The sequence below is a fragment of the Dreissena polymorpha genome, chromosome 3 (assembly GCF_020536995.1).
Source record: "Dreissena polymorpha isolate Duluth1 chromosome 3, UMN_Dpol_1.0, whole genome shotgun sequence".
NCBI classification, from domain to species: domain Eukaryota; kingdom Metazoa; phylum Mollusca; class Bivalvia; order Myida; family Dreissenidae; genus Dreissena; species Dreissena polymorpha.
The window spans coordinates 119,555,971-119,573,038 of NC_068357.1; the positions used below are offsets into that span (position 1 = coordinate 119,555,971).

Here is a 17,068-nt window from a genome sequence, read left to right on the forward strand (position 1 = left end):
TGGATTAATAGCGTTTATTGGTAAGCCTGGTACGACACACGTCTGCACACTTTTATTATGCCACGACAGCGCATCTACGTTGGAGACGCTGACATGATATTTTAAAGTGTTATCGGATACCCATCCGATAACATTTTTAAGCTCCGCCCATCAATATCCGTTTTAAAACTCCGCCCATATTTGGTTTACTCAATGATTTTTTTTAGCGTTCCATGTTTTAGCCCCGCCCATTCTGAGAACTTCTTTTTTGTAGGCGTGGTATGTCGCTCCTTTGATTTAAATGGAAACAAACAGCGATTCATATTTTATTCAGAAGTTATAACATTAATAAACAATAAGTTGTTTTTTTTTAAACAAAACTAACACTTTATTAAGTATATATCTATAGGGAAATATAAATTAAATGAGCATTAATCAATCGAAAAAAATTAAACAAATACAAATGTGCACCGCTAGCCTACCATTCATTGGCTGCAGATGAACACAATTTAAAACAGTAATGATAAACATTTAAAACGTAACACAAATATACTTAACACGTTTTAAATAAAATATGACAGATTTGATCAAGTTAAAGAAGAATTTATGACAAATATTCACTAAACATCTCGTCTAAGATTATATAAAAAAAATTAACTAATACTTGACAAATGCTTTCCTTTTTTGTGTCATTCTTATAAAAAGCAAGGCAAACAGGTGAATAGCATACACAAAGAATTAACATTGACAAAGTAAAATAATTAATACTTGATTGAGATGCTTTGCTAATGCCTGCCATGCCTAATAATACATGACAATTTCATTATTTTTAAGTGTCTGAAATCAAACTTTCACACAAAAAATGATTCTATCTCCACAACCAAACAGGAAATTTGTGTGGTCAACCTGAAAATAAAATAAAGATTCCTTTAGAAGAAAAAACATCATCAAACATTCATTGCATAACTGCTTTAACCCTTTCAGTGCTTGAACCGAATTTTGAAGGCCTTTGCAAACAGTTTGGATCCAGATGAGACGCCACAAAACGTGGCGTCTCATCTGGATCCAAACTGTTTGCTATTCTGATAGTAATCTTTGAAAAAAATGAAGAAAATGCTTATTTTACAAATTCAGCAGACGACATTTTAGCAGACGACAAATTTTTCAGCATGCAAAGGGTTAAAAATAAAAATCCAGATATATAATTTGCATTAAAATTGAAACTTTATAAATATAGTGACATATAGATTTATGACATGTTCAGATAAAACAATTACATAAATACTCTCAAAAATAAATTTGTCAACAAAAAAGTATTACCTTTCCGACAAATTAATTAGATGGGTTGATGTGAAGCTGTGCCGGGATGCAGTTGGGGGGGGGGGGGGGATATCTCGAGTTGGTTGAGAGGCAGAGAAAAACTCGGACAAGTGCAACTGACAAGGGTAGAACTGTGCCGCCAAGAATTTTGGTAGATATCATCACCCATGGAATGTGTGGTCGCAACTTTCTGCCATTAAAAGAAAAACTTTTCATATTATAATAAAATAAAACAAATCCAACAGGAGATAACATTTCAAAATAGAGTGTTTTAATAACATTTTTATGGCACAACTTGAACAAATTGCAACTTTAATAGACACAATATTATTAATACAAAATGAAAATGTATAAACTCCACTTTATATAAAAATAATTAAGAATTTCTTTTAACTTAAAATATTTTTATTATGGACTCGGGGCTTTTTTTGCTTATTAAGGGAATATGTGTTTGTTTTCCTAATTTGAGAAATTTGCGACTCAAATTTTAACAATTTAAAAAAGTTCGGGACTCAAATTTTCACAATTTAAAAAAAGTTTGCAACTCATTTTTCACAATGTTGATCTGTGGGCGACACAATTTTTAACAGTTTTCGACACATGTTTTCAAAAAAGTTGCACAGCGCGCAACTCATTTGTTCACAGTTTTCAACAGTGAATTTTTTTATGAACAGTGCGTGACTCAATTTGTTCACAATTTTGAACAGTGTGCAACTCATTTTTTAAAATTGTGAACAGTGCGCGACTCATTTTTCCACCATGTTGAATAAACAGTGCGCGACTCCTTTTTTTCCAAATTTTGAACAGTGCGCGACTCATTTTTACAAATTTTGAACAATGCGCAACTCATGTGTTTTCACAATTTAAGAGTTTGTGACTTATTTTTTTGTAATTTTGAAAGAACAGTGCCCCACAAAATTGTCCCCCATTTTTGAACAGTGCGCAAATGATTATTCCAAATTTTGTACAGCACGTTACATGATTTTTTCACAATTTTGAACAGTGCGCAACTCATTTTTCCACAATTTTGAATGAACAGTGCATGACTTATTTTTTTGCAAAAATTTGAACAGTGAGCAACTCATTCTACAAATTTTGTACAGCGTGTGACTCATTTTTTCAAAATTTAATTTATGAAAAGTGTGCGACTCATTTTTCCACAATTTTGAAATCATAATAAACAGTGGGCAACTAATGTTTCCCACAATTTTGAACAGTGCGCGACTCATTTTTTCAAATTTTGGTACAGTGCGTGTCTCATTTTTTCACAATTTCGAACAGTGCGCAACTCATTTTTCCACAATTTTGAATAAACAGTTCGCGACAGTAGAACAACTGGCACTGATCATTGGTTCATCAGCATGAGAATGGGTGTAAAAAATGGCACAAATAACGAAACATGTGTGTTTAAGCATGCATACATAACAATGAAACTTACCAACCACTCGGCCAGGAAACATATGGTGCAGAAGCTGCGGGATTCAGCATGCTCTCCCACTGATATTATGCAGATCAGTGGTCAAACTGGCAGTCAACTTATGTTGTGATTTCCCAATTGTGAAGATATTAACCTCAGCAATCTCCAAACACAAACATGTTCATTTATTGTCAGTCAAACAGCAATTAATCCATCATGTCACCCTGACAGTCTCAAAACACGATGCAAAACCAAAGCATTTTCGTTTCGTCTAACACACAGCTGGTAACGTCGCTGAATATTGCACAAAAGCAGCTTCATTATGAAGTTCCAGCGACTCGAAATACACGTTCCCCACCCACTTTGATTTCGCACGTGAAGGCCTGCCTGTTTTTTGGGGAAAACTGTGAACATCTCACAACTAAACGTATATTACGGAGATGGACAAGTTGAAAAATAAATCACTCTTATCACTTCCAAATTGCACACTACGTTTTAATCCCGTTCCATTTGATTATTGTATTAATTGTTTGAAATTTTCACTCTACACATTCGCTTTGAAAATAGCGGTTGGTGTGTACTCTTGGAAGTACATGTCGAATGTGTTATTGTAAAATATATATGGTATTGTGTTTTTAGTGCAGAAATTGTTCTTTTAAGTTTCGATTTCTCGCTTTAGTTTTTGTATTATGTGCGTTTTAATTTGATTGATTGTTGCTTACTTTCGAACTATTTTTTTATGTGTAAATATATATGCATAGACGCTAGCGGATGTAATCAGGTTGCTTCTAATTTGCATATTTATCAATGAATTTAGCGGTTGTTTGTTTTTGTTTGTTTTGTGAATATTTTCTTATTTACTTTAAAATGTGGCACAATAAATAGAATATATGGTTGGTGACTTTTGATATCATGTGATATAAGACTCGTCCGATATGGCGTGTGAAAAGGCTCGGCAAGCCTCGCCTTTTCCTACGCCATATCCGACTCGTCTTATATCACATGATATCAAAAGTCACCAACCATATATTCTCTATATATTAAGATTATCACGATAAGAATATTAGCCCTTCTCATAACAGGCCTCATTTTAATATTCATCATAAAAATGCTCGTGTTACCAATTAAAGAATGCCAGTATACTTTATGCTACAAAAGTTTTGCAAACAATACACATTAAAACAAACAAACATCGCTATACTATTTTAATAAAAAGGTACATTTATTTTTTATGAAACAGCAAATGCTGCATTTATAGCCAAAATGCAGTTTATTACACAATAATTGTTTTTTATTTTGTTTTGTTGTATTATCAAATGCGCTTATTTAAATTCGTATTTCCAATTTTATTGCTAACGCCACGTTTATGCTAGTCACATCTATAGCTCATGTACTTTTCTTTGTTCTGGTAGAAAGCGCGCGAAAATTACCGTGGGTGTATACATTGTTGAAGAAAAACTGTGTAGCGAAGAGAATGCTGTATCTTTGACGTTACGCTCATTTAGGTAGTTTATTATTGAAACAGAAAATGTTCTGTGTACTGATTTACAGGAAAATCTGGTCAAGACTTGATTGATTTTTGGTATTTGTGAAAACATGATCAGCAGTGTTTACACTGCGATGTTTTGACAAAACGATACTAATGTGCGAATGCAACGGCTTGCGGATAGGGTCAAATATTACCGGTAATACATTGTTCTGAATGACGTTTTTGTTTAAATAAATACGTTCAAATAAATTTAATGGAAAAAAATATATCAATACAATGAGCATGTGAGAGAACAAATGCCAGCATCGTTTTTAAGATGAATTTTCTATCTGAAATAAAACACGAAAGAGGATTAAACATTTAATGGATAAACGTGTGACTGCATTTTTGGGAATATTTTATGATGATTTATGTGCGGGGATGCGTCTTACATTCCGGTGCGACATATAACCCGAAAAATACGGTTTATCAAATTTAGTATTTCCTAATAAGTGAACTTTTCGTTTGGAAAAAATGGCTAATGAATTAATTTTCCCAATTTCATGAAAATGCCGATAACATTCCCAATCCCAAAGCCATGGGCTATCTTCCCAAAAAGTGGAAAAAAAAACCTGTATAACTTTTCCTGAGGTATGCATTTACATGTGATTTAGCATATGTCAAAGTGTTTTTGATTTGTTCAAGGCCATAAATAGCATCGCGAAAATAAATGTCGCGTGGCCATTTTTTTTGAGACGTATCCATATGTGGTATTCTCATGTAATTTTAAGTCTAAATTCCCATATGTATGAACGGTCAACGCCCGCTTCACGGGCTTTTGCCCGTACTTGTGGGTTGATTCGGTACACAAATACGCGTTCAATTGACTGACGGCTTCGTATACGTTTAATTTATGTTTGAGGTTATTTTACACTAAATCAAACGCCAATGCTGCCATAGAGACCCATATAGTTGCAATAATTCAACTATCAGCTTTATAACCCAATGGGTTGCTGATAGTTGCAATGCGCTCTCTCTTGGCCATGGGTGCAAAATGTTATCAACAATGCAAGGGTTAAGGAACACTGAAACTGCAAGATCTTATCAAAGTTTACCTTTCTAAAGGTCACAATATACTAAATAGTTTCCCTATAATTCAATGTAAAAGCGACAACGTTGAGCGAAAATAAATTCAACATTTTGAACATAGAGACCCCCATAACCATACCTTTTCTTAAAGGCCATTCTAAGCGGAATCGATTTATGCAATAAAAAAGATATGTCATGTTCAAACCAAAAAAGAACTTGACGCTAATCAAAATCGACTGTTTTTGCAACTTTTTTTCGGCCGTTTCTTAGTGGAATGTAACCTTTTTCAGTGCAAGGCTTTACTTAAGTCTCCAAGTTCATCATATTTCCGGGATTCGGTGGTGAACACCTATTTATGCCCTACCATTATCTCCGAAAGATAAAACCCGAACAATAGTTTAAGAAGTAAAACATGCCTTCGAGTCAACTATGATATTTTTTTAGAGAGTACAGCCCTACATGAAACGAGTATTTAGTATATTGTAACCTAAACCACAAACTCATGCGAATGGTACCATTTAAGCAAGCAATAATTGCTTTTTATTGACTTCGTCTTTCTTTCGTACTTTTTATCAACCATATTGGATCAGTTCGCAATTTCCCGAATTAAAATGTCGCTGTTGGCTAGCGCATTACACCAATTGTTTGCACAACGGATGAACATCAACTCTGCTAGGTGCTATGGGTCCGTATTCACCGACGTTTTGGTGAAAGTCTAAATTATAAACACAAACTTAAGAAAATAAATCAATCGAAATAACATTTAACCCATAATAATGGTCACAAAACGATCACATCAACATTAGAAAACTTTACTTCATCAATGAAAATAGCATGTTAAAATGAATACATCTACATTGAACATTGAAACAAGTCTAACACGTCAAATGAAAAATATGCTACCATATTAATTGGTTCTTGTCCCAACGCTGTGTATCCCCAATGACAAAGTACTTTGGCAATTATAATTATAAATATCAACAATGTCATGCACAAATGTTACTACCTGCCAGTAAACAGTGAAATAAGCACTACTAGTACTATTCAGTGTAAGTGTTAATTATAGACATACATTTACTAGAAAAAATCAATCGAAATAATGCTAAACCCATGATAATGGTCACAAAACAATCAACATAAAGAGAACTTCATAATAGTTTGTCCGGACACGCTCCAAAACATGTACAGCTTCGTGAGCATCTGTTACAACAAATACACAACTGGCAAACACACACTTCACATGTGTCATCTTGACAACCATCGCCTTGGGCAGGAATAGGATTCATGTCTTTAGTTCTTAGCTCCTTCAGAACGGTACGTCTGACGCATTCCGTCCCATTCACCATGGTCTTCATAGCGTCATGGCAATCCGTTATGGACCGAGGGTACGCGAAAACTAGAGCAAGAGCGGGATCTCCATCGCTACCGGCTCTGCCAGTAAGACAGGATAGAGCGCGTTGCGCCCCAGTGGACCACGAGCCACACGTCTGGAATGTCGATCTACCATCACAGAAAATAAATGTCATTGTTGAGTATCAAGATTTACCTTTTTTTTAAATAAAAATACATACTCATGTTTTAACTTCGTACGATATACAAGTTTAATTTATATGGTATGAACGTGATTGAGCAAAATTGAATAAGAGAAACTTTATTAACTAAGTAAATAATAGTTTTATTGAGAAAAAAATGTCGAAGTGAATTATAATCATTGTGAAAGTAACTTACTCCAAGCCCAAAGGCGACTGTTGCCACAACAACGCTAACTCTTCCGGCCCGGAAATCATTTAGAAATCCTCTCCTTCGTGGCGTCCGTTGTTGAAGATGTAAACATTTCAACAACGCGGTTGTAGCTACGGTGCTCCCCGTCGTAAGACGTGTCACCGAGTTGAATAACCAACCATGACCACACTTGATATACACACCTGTATGACCTGAAATCGCAAAAGGAAGATCTTTTTGACATACATGTAATATAAGATTTTTTTGTATAGGAACACAGACATAGAAAAGCATAGTACAGTGTAGTTTACCCAATTACAAAGATCTTCACACTATTGTACATCATACATAAATTTTAAACAAACAAGCCAACATTCTGATTAAAACAGAATTGAATTGAATTAAAATTACACACTTGCAGAATATTATAGTCTTGACCAGTGTGGGTGTTGTCTGAAACTGTTGCAGCAACCACACCAGCTCTTCCTCAGCGTGATCAGTCGATTTCTAACCGCCAGTCGAATATTCGGTCTGAAGATTTTATCATACAAATAGTATCATAATTATAATAGTTATAGCGTTGTATTTAATTATCTGGGTACACTTTTACTAATTTAACTACTAACGCAAATATCTGACGTACACAGGGAGTTTAATTTAATTGTATGTTATTTATTTTTCAAAGATTACTACCAATTATTATCAAACTATTAGTTAATTAAGAAGCATGGATTGTATTATAAATATGCGCACCCGATCAGAAAACGTAAGTAGCTTCTTTAAATAGTTCCCAGATAATTTTAGGAATTGCCTTTCCACTAACATAGTGACTTTCACCACCAGGGGATTAGGATGGAGTGACGAAGAATATACAGAAAACCAATCTTAGGACTTGTATTGCAAAATGTCGTTAACTTGAACACAAAATCTAAATTAGTCTTAATTAATAATGACAATGTTAAAGGCATGAGTTAAAAGCACACATGGAACGCGACATGAAAAAAAATGCCGGAGGTGAAATGGAAGTGTTTTTTTTAAGCAACTTTCTTTTAAAAGCGTTCTCTTAGTCGCGAGAAGGGCACGCTAGGCGCGGGAAATGTTAACTGTCAAGTGAACATGACTCAGATCAAAGCGCACAATTGGCTGACCCGTTACACAAAAATGGGCAACCTATTGGCACAATTCCCCCTGATTGGCTGACCCGTTATGCAAAATGAGTCAACCAAAGGGCACAATTCCTATCCGCATTGCGTTTTTACATAACTTAGAACCAATTGCGATTCATAAAACCGTTTATTAGTGTATACAGTTTTATTTATACAACGTTTGCTGTTAATTGTAATTATATAAAACTTACTGCTAAGCATTTAATATTTGCTACGAGGATTGTGGTATTTTGTCTCATTTACCTGTCGGGTAATACGCCGACGGATAACGCATCGTCGGACAACAGCAGACCTTGGTGTATATTCTGCTGTACCTTCTCTGTTGCTGTAGCAGTAACTGCAAGCAAGGGTACATCAGTTCTGTCAGGCTGCGCAGTTCCCCAATTTGTCGGAACTCTGGTCGGAAATCTTCGCCCCTAATAATGTTATACTGTAAATAAGTACAATTTATTTTTGTTTTGTAAAGTAGAATTCATGGAGTAATGGTACGGTAAACAAAGTTGACTTTTTTTCAACAGATGTTGACCGAATATCCGAATATTCGTTCGGAAGGATGACCAAATATTCGAATACCGAAATCGGTATTCGTTGCCATCCCTAATAAAAATATAAACAAACAAGCACATTTGTTAAATTGATACCACACGCCACATGCTTGCAACGCCAAATTCTGTAAACAACTACTGCTTTAGATTCATACATGATACACTTAAATAAAGGTTCAATCAAATCCAAAAAGCAGTTAAAATACCAATATTATAAACATGTATTTTTATGTAAAAAGTGGCCATTACTCCATTATTGACCAATTGTTTGAGTGACAATTTGACCTTTACCATCCTCTTATCAATATGTACACTCATTCCAAGTTTAAATGAAATCTGCACAAGCAGTTCCAAGATTACTCTCCAGACACAATAGTGTGATTATTTTCAAGTAAAAAAGGCCATTTCTCTGTTATTTGCAAATGAATTGCAACAGCATTTTACACACATCATTATATTATGATATATACACTTATATCAAGTTTCCATGAAATCCGTTCAAGCAATTCTGAGATATTGTTCCGGACGGACAATGCTAAAACTATATCCGTCCACCTATGGCGGTGGATAATAACAAAAAGAAAAGAGAAGCTATTTCTTAAATTTTTTATTTATTATTATATCTTACAACAAAACAGTACTGCAAGAATGTTAAGCGAACAAACTATAATAATAACATATTAGATCAACACCATGTATAAGAGAATATGCATAATTTAAAACCCAAACATAATAAAATATAACATTTAACTGCATCATGATTCAAGATGTGAAGATATTGATACTTTATTGCATTATTATGTAAATCATAACAAAAAAATCATTTATATACAAAATGAAATCCAAATGTACTGTTTTATCATTATTAAATTATAAATCTTATTGAAACTTCATCTTGTCATTATAAAGGCTACAGTATATGTGTGAATTAAAGTCAATTGTGGTCAAAAACTAGAAAACCTAGTAATGTCTTCAACAATTGGTAACCAATTTTTAGCTCGACTATAATATATAAAATATATATAGTGGAGCTATCCTACTCACCCTGGCGTCGGCGTGAGCGTCTGCGTGAGTGTCTGCGTTAGCATTAGCGTCTGCGTTAGTGTGCAAATGTGAAAGTTTTCGTACTACCCCAAATATTTTCTTTGTCCCTTGACTTATTGCTTTCATATTTTGCATACTTGTTTACCAACATGACCCCAACCTATTAACAATAGCAGACAACTCTATCAAGCATTTTGTCAAAATTATGGCCCCTTTTCCACTTAGAATATGCAGCAAATGTTAAAGTTTTCGTACTACCCCATTTATTTTCATTGTCCCTTGACATATTGCTTTCATATTTTGCATACTTGTTTAACAACATCACCCCAACCTATAAACAAGAGCAGACAACTCTATCAAGCATTTTGTCATAATTATTGCCCCTTTTATACTTAGAATGCATATTATTGATAAAACTATATTAAAGTTTGCGTACTACCCCAAATATTTCCTATATCCTTTGACATATTGCTTTTATATGTTGCATACTTGTTTACCAACATAACCATAACCTATAAACAAGAGCAGACCACTGTTTCAAGCATTTTGACATAATTATGGCCCCTTTTACTTTTAGATAATTGAACATTTTGCTTAAATTACCATAAGTTCTTTATTTATGATCACATTTTATTATTACTTTGACAAAACAACACTTACCTGAATACCACAATGGATTCCACCCAAACAAGATCCCACGCCCCTACCCAGAATCCCTTCCCCCCCCCCCCCAACCTACCCCCCCCCCCCAAATTTTTATTTTTTATGTATTTTTAAACATCATCTAATAATTTTCCACACCTCACATTATACCCCCCCCTCTCAGCTTCACCCCCTCTACCCCCCCCCCCCCCCCGATTTTTTTGGAACGATTGTCTAATAAATGACCACACCCCACATTATACCCCCTCTCAACCCTCCGCCCCCCCAAAAAAAAAAAATAAATAAATATTTTTTCCTTTTTTATTTTTGAAAGATCGTCTAATAAATTATTGAATATGGACAATTTCCCCATGATGGGTTACGTTATACTGTCAAGCACTCGAATAATGGAGCGCGCTGTCCTCTGACAGCTCTTGTTCAAATCTTATTTAATCGAGCTATACAAACATTTGAAAAAAAAACAATACTCAACACAATAAGAGTTGGAACATTTTTTATCCTATGATTCATGATTTCAACGTAGTGTTTGGTATTTAATAAAGAATATAAATACAATGTAGATACAGGTATGAATTTTTGCAAAAACCTGCTTATCTTTTAGGTGCACTTTTTGCTCTAACAGGTGGTCTACTTAGTACATGTATGTAGTGAACAAAATGGATTTCTTTACAAATAATTTTACTTACAAAAATCAGATTCATTATCTCATTCATTTTTGTTTTTGTATATTCACAGTTGATGTACTGGAGACAGATTGGTCAGCCAGTGAAAGATGTTCTGTTGGTATTGAGAATAAATGGAATTCTAGCCAGACACAGGACATCTACTTACCTGTCCATGTGGAAGTGAGTGTAGTTGTTATAGTTTCTGTTGAGCAGCAGAATTAATAATTGAACTTAAATCAGATCCTGGAAATCTACTGACAAGATCCAGTGTCTAGGTGACAATGACTGGTTGGAATAGTAGTCTAGTGAGTAATGGTAACAGAACTAAATCAAGACACTAGACATGTACGGACCTCCATCATGTCTTGGTGGAAGTGACTGCAGCTGGAATAGTTGTCAAGTGAGCAGCAGGAATTGAACTCGGCAACTGGACCTGTACTTACCTCCAACTTGTTGAGGTGGAAGTGACTGCGGCTGGGATAGTTGTCAAGTCAAGAATTACCAGCCAAGTCTTGGCAGGTAAGATAAACTATATTTCAATAACAGCCACAGCCTCAGTGGCATGCAGCCGAATCACAGATTGCGTGCTTAACTATGGTTTAAGTTCTTAGGTATGGGATATTGTGATCCGTCATTGTCTGCTGTCAAATGTGTGTTGCCTGTCATTTCAAGTACCACTTTTGGCTTTTGACATCTTCCTTTAAACCATAGGAAAATTTGGACATGTCTTTGCAGTCCTTACCCAATTGAGAAGAAATCCCTATTTGATACTGTGTGTTGAAAATTTGTGTTGAACATTGAAGTTTAAGACAATTATTTATTAATTCCAGATAAAAGTAAGTTGTTCTAAGCAATTCATTATCAAGCCTGTTATTTATCACCAGTATTAATGTGGTCAAATTATTTTGAATGAGTATTTCATAAATTCCATATATTTACCTCAAACATCATGTTTATGACTTTAGTTCATGTCTAAAAGTATATTCAGTATGTATTTCAGTTTAATAAAGACACTAAGAACTTCTACAATTCCATGAAGTGAAATTAAGTAATAATTCCTGGACAAACAGAGAAGTTTGGTAAAAAATTTAATTTTGAGTTATCTCCCTTGGACTGGCATTACTCGTATATGTCACTTCCATTTCCAAATGTAGCATGATCCAACAAGGGAGGTCACATTTTGGTTGTTTACAAAAAGTGGTTCTTTATTACTTCACTTTACACGAGTCTAACTAACTTTTAAGAGCTCTTTTCTAGTTGGATTAAACAGTCTGAAATCACCCACTCCAGAAAGTCGAAACACTTATCTGACAGAACATTCAATTTCATGCTGCATGCAAGCTATTTACATCACAAAAATTGTGAACCAAAAAGATTGGAATATTTGTTTTCACTGTTATAGACAGTGTTCCTGATTGAAATCAACGTGCTATTGCTTGAAAATCATTTATTTATTGGTATACACAAGAAATGTCATTATGTGGTAGAATATTTGCAGAAATAAGAATTTTAAAAACATTTTGTGCCTGTCATCATTTTCCGATTGGTTTCGGAAGTTGCCGATCGTATTTATATACACTGTATTGACAGACATAGGCCAAAGGACAGAATATCCTTCATATTTCAAGTGTGTCGGCCTTGATATTGTCACTTTACTAAATGAGAAGCAAAATCATACATGTATCAACCCGTTATAGTCAGTAACATTAAAATATTTGGGTGCAGTCATTTGTTTTTTGTAAACCGCGACATGCTGTTTTTCAGAAAAATGACGATCGGTAATTTTCGTAACCATTGGACATTTCACATCACATAAATCTTTTCAACAGATCTTCGTAAGCAAAAAAAATAAATTATTCTTTATCAATCAAACAAAATTCAAAGGTTATTTTTTAACCTAGCTGTTTATTGACAAATTGGATATCTTAAAACGTAATGAAACACACAAGAGCTTTAACCCTTTGCATGCTGGGAAATTTGTCGTCTGCTAAAATGTCGTCTGCTGAATTTCTAAAATTAGCATTTTCTTCGATTTTTTTCAAAGAATACTATCATAATAGCAAACAGTTTGGATCCTGATGAGACGCCACACTCTGTGGTGTCTCATCTGGATCCAAACTGTTTGCAAAGGCCTTTAAAATTCGGTTCCCGCACTGAAAGGGTTAACACCTTACTGGTCAGGCCTGTAATGATTCAGTCTTTCTCTTTCAAGCTCGCATAAAGGCTTTAGAGCAATTTATGCCTCAAACAGACACTTATTGTTATGGCCCCATAATTTTTTTTTTAATATTTACATATTTTCCACATTTTTACATCAAAAGCAACATGCCTCTTCGGTAAGCTCTCGATTCATTAATATCATCCTTTTAATCAGTGACATTTTAATATCTTAGCAACCATTATGAAATTTGTCACCTGTTTATTGTTAATGGCCGTACCATGTTGTCGACACCAAGGGTTTCAAATAACCAGTGCTTACCGTATTTTACCATGCATAGCGCGCAGTTTTTTACCTTCAAATTTCAAAATAAAAATTCAGTGCGCGTAATACATTGACACAACGCTTTCCTGGTTGCTAAATTGCAAAAAATCCATTTCGTAATCGTAAATCTTCACAATTGCCGCCATTTTTGTTATTGCAAAAAAACTACACCCTATAATGTTATAGACTGACAGGGCCGTTGTCGAAAGAAAGGTTAGGAATGAACGGGGTAGTAATAGTTTTGACAAAAATTAAAAGATGAAAAAAAATGTCTTTGTTGGTGTTTTCACACTTCTTCATTGATTGTTCATTAAAAAAAATCGAGGTATATTGATCCCTGTGCGTCGCGGAATTGTTTGTTAAAGTTTTTGTTGTCATGAAAACTCGTTGATTTACAACGCAAAACGTCTTATTTGAACTGAGGCTAATTATTTCAATAATATTTCTCAACTTCGCTTTTGCTTTACTTTGATAATTTAATCCAAAGTTTAATGTTAGCATTTCCAAAAATTTGCACTCTATGTGAATTGACAGTTTGATGTCATCAAAGGAAAGCCGCTTTCTGTCTGAAGCAATAAAGCGACAAGTTTCTCGCCGACAAAATTGGCTTCCTTTGTCTAGCAATCAACATGCCGAACCAATCATGTGTTTGTTCCTCAATGGCAATCGTCCAATTAAATAATAGCACGTGCAAAGCTCCGCCTTCGAACCTTTTGCAGAGAACGGAGGTGGAGTTTAACGGTTAATTGAGCAAGTGTTTTACGTAAGTTGAGTTCCGATTTGCCGAAATTACTAGGCCCTAAGCATTGAAACGACGAATACATTTATCAATGATTTTCCGATCTCTGCATAAATATGCTACTGTGCGAGTATACTACGTAGGTTACAAACCAACAATAGAGATATAGACTCGTTTTATTTTCTTTTTATAGAGACAAACAAATAATATTTGTCAAATGGCTTTACGCCGATAACGCCAACTGTATAGAATTGAGCGTTCGGGTGTATTGTTTGTCTTACTATAAATACTTATCAACTAGACGCAGTGAAGGCGCGAAATACCGGGTCAAACTGGATTTATTGGGGAGCATCTCTTAATGGGGAAATATTTAAGTCGATGAAAAATAAAATGGGATCCACGGACGATTTGCGTAAAATTGGACATTGAGATGTTGCGGGTCTGCAGAAGAAGATGTCATACGATGTTGTGAGCGGCAGGTAATGAAAATGTTACACTGTTCAAATGTGAGGAATAGGTAATAGTGGTTCGAATTTAACGCGCAGGGGTCTTGAAAAAACATGCGCAGCGGCAATAAGGACATAACGGTGTTTTCGAGAGAATAATCTTAAAAATTGTCGAAAATATAGTGCTATGCAACCCATGCTCCTGATCGTATAAACGCTCCCTACTTTAAAACAAAAAATTAAGCGCCCGAAAAACTCAGATTAAATGATAGCGCAATATAAGAATGGCGGCCATTTTCGGCCAAATTTTCAGGTTTTTGGTCTTGAATTCTTTTTTTTCTCCATTTTGGCTTTAAAAAATCGCATGCGCGTTATACATGGTAGCGCGCTTTACATGGTAAAATACGGTAATGTCATTAAAATGCACTTTTGTGTCATACGGAATACACTAGTGCGCTTGCTGGTGATATATTTGTCAATATTACACCTCAGAGATATTGGTCCTTCTATATCTATATGACCGGTTTCAGTCTGTAAAATGCGATCGAAAAACCTTAGAGCATATGGACCGGTCACTATTTTTTTGTATATGGACCTTCGGGGTGACACACCGCTATATGTGCACTGTGTTGACGCGTCATTGAACAGCATTGACACTATTTCAGCTTTAACAAGAGTACAAAAAAAACTTAATTTAGAATAAACGACACGCTAACCTCAATGCCAACGTTAACATTAATACAATTTTTTAAACAATAAAGTCGAAACAATATTCACTTCCATTTTCTATTCTTCCATCCCTTTACCGAAACTCATTTTAAATCACACTATTTTATTGTATTCCTATCGAAGTTTACATAATGTATGATAAACACACAATCCAAAATACGTTTTGTATTCGTTTGATGCCTTAAACAAATAACTAACTGTTAACAAAAAAGCACGTCCGACATGTCCTAAACATCCAGAGCATTTAGCTCCAACTGGAATGTTTCGTCAAAGAAACTACGTCACACAATTTACGTCATCGTTTGCGCATTCAGTTGCATGAAAAATAAAACTACGGAAAGCCGGTTTAACACTGTACAGTGATACAGGGGATACTCTTCGGTGTAATATAAGAAATAGTAAACTCCACTTCGGTCCCAATGGCATTATAGTGACCAGCCAGACAGCCAAAAACTGTATATGGACCTCAGCCTACGGCTTCGGTCCATATAGGGTTTGTGGCTGCCTGGCTGGTCACTATAATGCCATAGGGACCTCAGTGGGATTTACTATTTCTTAAATATCACACCTTCTGAATTCTTATTCAGTCCCATTATCAATCGTCCTATTAGAGCACGTTTCCGATAGTTTCTTGTGGTGAAAAATGATAAATCAAAATATCAAATTAAGCAGGATAAATTAGTTACATTCAAAAGGTCTTCATCTCTCTACAAAGTTTTATATTACTGAACCATAATTCAAACTTTTGAAGAACTTCAAGCTGACAAGGATGCTCAGCTTACAACTATCAATTAAAAACCTATTGCATCAAAAGCCAAAAGCTTAATTAAAAAAAGAAAAGAAATGTATATAGTTCTGTTATAAAAGTAGTTGATAAGAACAATAATTTGTCACCAGAAGTAGTCTTGGAATTGAAGCATGTAAGAAATTTGTTGATATGTGTTCTTACAAAAATGATGACACTTCAATAGAATTTTTGTTTTCTGTTAACCGTTTCCCCCATAAGAAGCAAAGTGAAAATGGATTTTGCAAACAGCATTAAACCAGAACAGCCTGCGAGTAACTCGCAGTCTGTTCAGGTTTTTTGCTGTTTGCTGTTCATTAACTAAGGGTTGGAAATGTAGCCTTTAAGAAACTTGAATCTAGTAAGAAAGGTCTTCAATTAAATTTAACTTTCTATGGGACTACAAATGCGTCAAAATACGTATCTAAATGGTAAAGGGGCACTTTTTCAACTCATCTATAATTCAAAGTTGTGTCCACACATAGCGAGCTGTTATGGATGCACCAACAGTACTGCTGAACAAATAGAATCATCAAGTTGTCTTACTCTAGAAACTATAAAGTTCTGAAATCTGAGCTCGAAAGTCCATATAGCTACAATACCGGTTATGCATAAAGAACCACCTCTCAAAACTTTTCATAAAATTAAACTTTGCTGAGATTGTTTATAATTGACATCTTACTATCCACAATTCAAACAAATACATTGACATGTGTTTAATAGATAATACCAATTTGTTACTTAATAGTCTTATAGTTTCTGCCCACAAGTCAGCTGGTGATGCTGCTTTACTATAAATCAAGTCAGCAT

The 17,068-nt window shown here is 34.8% G+C and overlaps 1 protein-coding gene and 3 long non-coding RNA genes across 7 annotated transcripts in view; 1 reads left to right on the forward strand and 3 right to left on the reverse strand.

Moving 5' to 3' along the window:
- LOC127871217 (uncharacterized) overlaps positions 1-8,907 on the reverse strand; it is a 229,608-nt gene extending 220,701 nt beyond the window's left edge. Inside the window, exons 1-2 of the long non-coding RNA XR_008045224.1 lie at positions 8,405-8,907; positions 7,411-7,526 (exon numbers count right to left, since the gene is read on the reverse strand). This is a non-coding gene — a long non-coding RNA (uncharacterized LOC127871217). The remainder of the gene's footprint in view (positions 1-7,410; positions 7,527-8,404) is intronic.
- Positions 1-17,068, forward strand: part of LOC127871207 (uncharacterized) — a 617,936-nt gene that overhangs the window by 321,485 nt on the left and 279,383 nt on the right. The window lies entirely within an intron of this gene.
- On the reverse strand, positions 293-3,222 carry LOC127871216 (uncharacterized). Its single transcript, XR_008045223.1, has 3 exons — positions 2,738-3,222; positions 1,300-1,489; positions 293-885 (listed from the first exon to the last, which is right to left on the reverse strand). It is a non-coding gene; the product is annotated as an uncharacterized LOC127871216 (long non-coding RNA).
- Positions 6,072-7,195, reverse strand: LOC127871222 (uncharacterized). The gene is made up of 2 exons (XR_008045236.1): positions 7,002-7,195; positions 6,072-6,773 (listed from the first exon to the last, which is right to left on the reverse strand). It is a non-coding gene; the product is annotated as an uncharacterized LOC127871222 (long non-coding RNA).